This window comes from Mastomys coucha, unplaced genomic scaffold, assembly GCF_008632895.1.
Source record: "Mastomys coucha isolate ucsf_1 unplaced genomic scaffold, UCSF_Mcou_1 pScaffold15, whole genome shotgun sequence".
Lineage (NCBI taxonomy): Eukaryota > Metazoa > Chordata > Mammalia > Rodentia > Muridae > Mastomys > Mastomys coucha.
The window spans coordinates 47,118,739-47,123,710 of NW_022196897.1; the positions used below are offsets into that span (position 1 = coordinate 47,118,739).

The window sequence follows — 4,972 nt, forward strand, 5'->3', positions numbered from 1 at the left end:
TATATATATGGCATTTCACTTAGTGGAATTATCTGGATCCAAGGGATTCTTTAAAACAAACAAACAAACAAACACACACGCACTAAATCAAATAGGTCACTTAAAAACCCAAGTGCCCCCCTCCTGTGCTTCCAAGTTTCAGTGAGAACTTACCGTTAAACAACTTGTGTTTGGTCCATCATTGAAACGCCACATAATTTGCGGCTTTCCCACACTCTTTTGTATTTCTTAGTCCTCATTTACATCTTAGTTTACCACATTTACCGTGGTTTTTGAAAGTTTCTTCTCGTATTCACCAGAGACTACGTCACAGATTCCCTCGCTCTTTCTAAAATAAGTGAACGTCTGCTGCAAAACCTGTAGCTGCGCTCTCAAGAGCTTAAAAGCCCGATTTTAAGATTCAGAAGTGATCGTCAAAAGAAAAAAAAATACACCATCACTACAACTTATTTACTCCAAGGAAACTGCCAGCAGGGTGTTTACGAATCAATCAGAAGGCTGTAGGTGGAGAGAAGAGCTGTCAAATCCTACAAGGTTGGGCAGGGAGGACGCGCCAGGGAGGCTCGAGGGGAGGCGGGGGGTGGGGGGGGAAGGCAGCGTCCGACTCCATTCCGTAAACAGTCACTGCGCCACTTGCCAAGCGCAGAGAAAACAAAATCCACCCACGCAACAAGCCGGGCGGGACCCGGAGCGGCGGGCCTTACAGGGGCCCGCGGCGGACGCGGGAGCCAGGCGGGCGCCGAGCCCCTCGCACTCGGAGCGGCGACCGGCCCGCCCGGCCTCCCGCGCCGCTCCCGGCGCCTGCACGCCCGTACGCCCGCACGCCCGCACGTCGCCGACCAGCCGCGGCCGCTTACCGTGGCGCCTCGCAGCTTCCCCCGAGGCGGCCCTCAACGGCTGCCGCAGTCAGAGCACCACCCCGCGGCGGGGCACGTCTAGCCCGCCCGCGGCTCCCCGGCTCCCCCGCAGCGCCGCCGCTCTCGCGAGAAGCTGGCGAGAGCGCGCAGGGGCGGGGGAGGAGGAGGAGGAAGGGCGGGGCTGCCAACGGCGGCGGCCACTTCTGCGCCGCATCCGGAGGGGCGGCCGCCATTGTGCTTCGTCGGCCGACCGCTCGGCTCGTAGCCCGGAGACCGAGCACAGCGAGGAAGGAGGCGGCGGTGGGGCTGCGGCGAGCGCGACACTCCCTGCGGAGTGCCCGGTGGAAGAAGGTAAAGAGCGGCGGCGGCGGCGGCGGCGGTGGGGGAGGGGAGCACCCGAGTGCGGGCCTCCCCCACCCCACCCCCACCCCGGGACCCCGGGGGCAGGGAGGGCTGATGGGGCGTCTCCCTTGGGGACCCGCGACGCCGAGCGGCCGTAGTGCGGGCTCGGCCCAGCCGGGATTTCGGTCGTTTTCCCAGCCCCTCGGAGTAGGTGGAGGTAGGCCTCCCCGTGGCCCCGCACCGCGAGTGGCGTGACACTGGCGAGTGAGGCAGAAAGGATGGCTCTTCTGATTGAGATCGGGGCGAGCGGGGGTCAGGGGCCGACTCTAGACACGCAAGGCGTGAGTAGTAAAATGCTCCCTCACCTTGAAGATACTGCGTAGTGAAGAGCGCGCGCACACACACACACACACACACACACACACACACATATCGAAACCACTACAATGAACACCCATCCTCCTTCCTCCCTCACCCACAAAAGTAGATGTTAGTGTAATGGGGGGTGGAAATCCTTGCGGGTCATAAACACGACGTCACGACCGGTGTGAAAACAATTTAAAGAGCGAGTCTCGGGTCACACGCCGTCCTGTAATTTTTTATCGTTTTAAATGTCCTTTATTTCTTAACTTCCTTCTACCCCCCACCTTTTTGTATCCAGAACGAAGGGGTGAGTACCGAGATATCGTCCTGATTGACAAATCAGAAATCGGTATTCTCACTCAAAAGGTAGATTTCTGTATGTATTCTCCCAAGATAACCAGAAATGGGGTCAGTATTTCCTTTGAGGAGCCCCAGTGTGTGTGAAGCAGCAATCGTGCCGTAGGGCCGAGGCAGTAGCAATGGAATCAAACACTGGCATCGTTGTGGCCAGAGGTTTTTTTTTTTTTTTTTTTAAAACCTCTTCAGATTTCCTAGTTGAGATGAGTTCCCCCGACTCCTTGGATGCGTTTGTTTTTATGTTTTTAATGATATAGGGTGTGAAGCAGTAAGCAGGCTCACTACAGGGCATAATACTTGTACTGTGGATTTTTAATGACTACAAAGAAAAGGAATTTACCACCAGTTTATAACCAAGCATCTGGTCAGGAAAAAAACTTGGACTTTGTGAGTTGTGTCTCAATAGCTTCATGTATATATGGGTTGGTTGCGGGATTTGTATTTCATGCTGGCACTGACCTCATGATGTTATCCAGACTGACCTCTAACTTAAGATATTCTTGCTTAAGCCTTCTGAGCTCCAGGATTGCTGGAGTGTGCCACCAGATCCAACACTACCACACAGCTCTAGTTTTGCCCTAAATGTTTGGAACACCATCCACCTCCCTTCCGCCCTTCTACCATGCCTGAAGATTTCTTTTTTCTTCATTCTTTGACAGTTTCATATATACATAATGGAATTTAGTGCTCCCCCCATTACCTTATTTTCAGTTACATGGTGGGTCAGATGTCTTATGCTCTCTTAGCTCTATTCAAGACACCTCAACCTAGGACAGGTGTCTGGAATAAGGAAGGTTGTTTCCCCATGTAACTTCACAGATTTTTCTGTGTTCTACGTGAAGGTTTTGGATAATCAACTTGGATATGAGTCATCTGTAGCATTTATGCAGCCAAATGTTATTAGTTTCATATCCATCTCACCTCTGTTATCTGTTATATACACACTTTTAATATATTTTAGGAAAAAAAATCGTAGAGTGGAGAATTTATCAAATAATACAAAGCATTGTTTGGTTACCAGGTTAGAGCTTCCCTTTGCAGGAATGAGCCTGACGCAACATCTTCCTACAACTCACAGTTTAGTCATCAGACCAACGTGTAAACAAGCGCCTTACTGCCTTATTGTAAATACTGGGCGGCCGGACTGTGAGGTGTAAAGAGAGCTTAGGCTGAACTGAGGCTGGACTAGGACCTGTGGAGATGTGCCCTTTTAGGAGGTGACAGGGCTTCTTCCCCAGGTAGGGAAGTTAGAGCTCAGCAGGGAAGACTTTGAGTACTACATTAGAAAGTTCAGTGCCCTGTGCCATGGGCTGGAGGAAGAGCAGTTGGACTCAAGGAAAACTATCTTTAGATTATCGTTGTTGTGCGTCTGTAAAAAACCTGGGGAGACTTCAGTAGAGTGTATAAGTTTGTATCAAGCCATGCCTTTAAGCACCATGAGCTAGTAAACTATAGATCAACAATGGGCCAAATTAGGTCACAACTTAAAAATGAACAAATTCCTACTAAAGTTCTTAGATCTCTAAAGGAGAATTCTGTTTGAGTTAAGCCATTTTTTTTTTTTTTATGTTTTTGCTTTTGTTTGGATATGAGTCATCTGTAGCATTTTGTTTATGTTTAGTAAAGTTGCTGGGAGTGAATCCAAAAGGACTGAGTAGAAATGGTAAAATTGCTTTATAACTTGACAGTTGACTGAGATTTGACGTCTGTGCTTTTTAATTTTCTACACTAACATGAACTTAATGTGGCCAAAGCTGGTTTTACCTGTTCTCAAGTATATTTCCTCTGACTACTGGTTAGACTAGATAAGTTTGAACAGCAGGTTTTAAAATCACCTACTCCCCTGTGCCCATTTTTGCCAACAGCTGTAAAGAGGCTAAGCTTGTAAAAAGCTAGTAATCATGTATTTCTGAGTTTGCATGAAGAACTCTAAATTGGTTTGCAGTTGCTGAATGAAGATTGAATTGTGACACCTGAATAGTAAATTCATTTCAAAAGAAATACGTTACCTGTAAGTGCTATAGAACTGATGGACAAGATCATTTAGATTTTCCAATGAAGATGCTGTTTTCACCTTTCAAAAATAGTTTTAGAATACCTTAAAAGATAGGAATACTGTAAGTATGTGATAGCTAAGTATTAGAGATTTTTCTAAAAAGCCCCAGAAGTTTTGTCTCAAAGGGCTTCCTTCATTTGGCCACATTTCTCTTTCCTGCCTCATAGTGGTGTTGGCTGATATTTGGATCTTGATATTCCGTGTGATCTTTTATGGTCTAATGTTTCAGAGTAGCATTTGAGGAATGAAAATGAAAGCTAGAAGACCTCTTAGGACATTTTCAAATCCTACAGTATCATTTGCAGTGCACATTTACATTAAGGGGTAGAAGAGGGAAAGTTGGCCATGTCCTGTCTAGAACATCACCATGGCATTGCAAAGATACATTCAGACTAAGGGATGGGAGAAAGTCGTAGCTGTAGCTTACGATTTGCTACAGATTTAGATCATTTTAACAGTGTACATTCTTTAAAATGCCATGATTGCCGTTGCTTTAAAATAATATAAGAAATGGTAAGTAGATAAGTCTGATTGAGTAATGATAATTTGTTTAACATTGTTGGTTGGTATGTGGAAGTTAATTTTTCTTACTTTTTTGTATGTATAGGAATTTAATAGTCAGGCGGTGGTGGCACACGCCTTTTTTGGGAGGCAGAGGCAGGTGGATTTCTGAGTTTGAGGCCAGTCTGGTCTACAGAGTGAGTTCCAGGTCAGCCAAGGCTACACAGAGAAACCCTGTCTCTGAAAAAAAACAAAAAAAGAAAAAAGAATTCAATAGGAAATTTTAAGTCCCACAGATGAGGCGATGTAAGCTTTGTTTTGTGACTGTGACCTCATCTTATCCTTATAAGAACTGCATCTTTTGGACGCTAAGGTTATAAACAGCTGTTTACATTTTGTGTGTGTGTTGTGTATGCATATGTATGTGGGTTTTCAAGCCCATCTTTGTGTGTGTGTGTGTGTGTGTGTGTGTGTGTGTGTGTGTGTGTGTAAACCC

The 4,972-nt window shown here is 46.8% G+C and overlaps 2 protein-coding genes across 2 annotated transcripts in view; one reads left to right on the forward strand and one right to left on the reverse strand.

Annotated features, from left to right (window-relative positions):
• Baz2b (bromodomain adjacent to zinc finger domain 2B) overlaps window positions 1–983 on the reverse strand; it is a 308,453-nt gene extending 307,470 nt beyond the window's left edge. Inside the window, exon 1 of the mRNA XM_031370349.1 lies at window positions 858–983. The gene's annotated coding sequence lies outside the window, so the exon portion shown is untranslated. The remainder of the gene's footprint in view (window positions 1–857) is intronic.
• Window positions 984–1,031: 48 nt separating this feature from the next.
• Window positions 1,032–4,972, forward strand: part of Marchf7 (membrane associated ring-CH-type finger 7) — a 36,189-nt gene continuing 32,248 nt past the window's right edge. The window contains 1 exon segment of the mRNA XM_031370373.1: window positions 1,032–1,208. The gene's annotated coding sequence lies outside the window, so the exon portion shown is untranslated.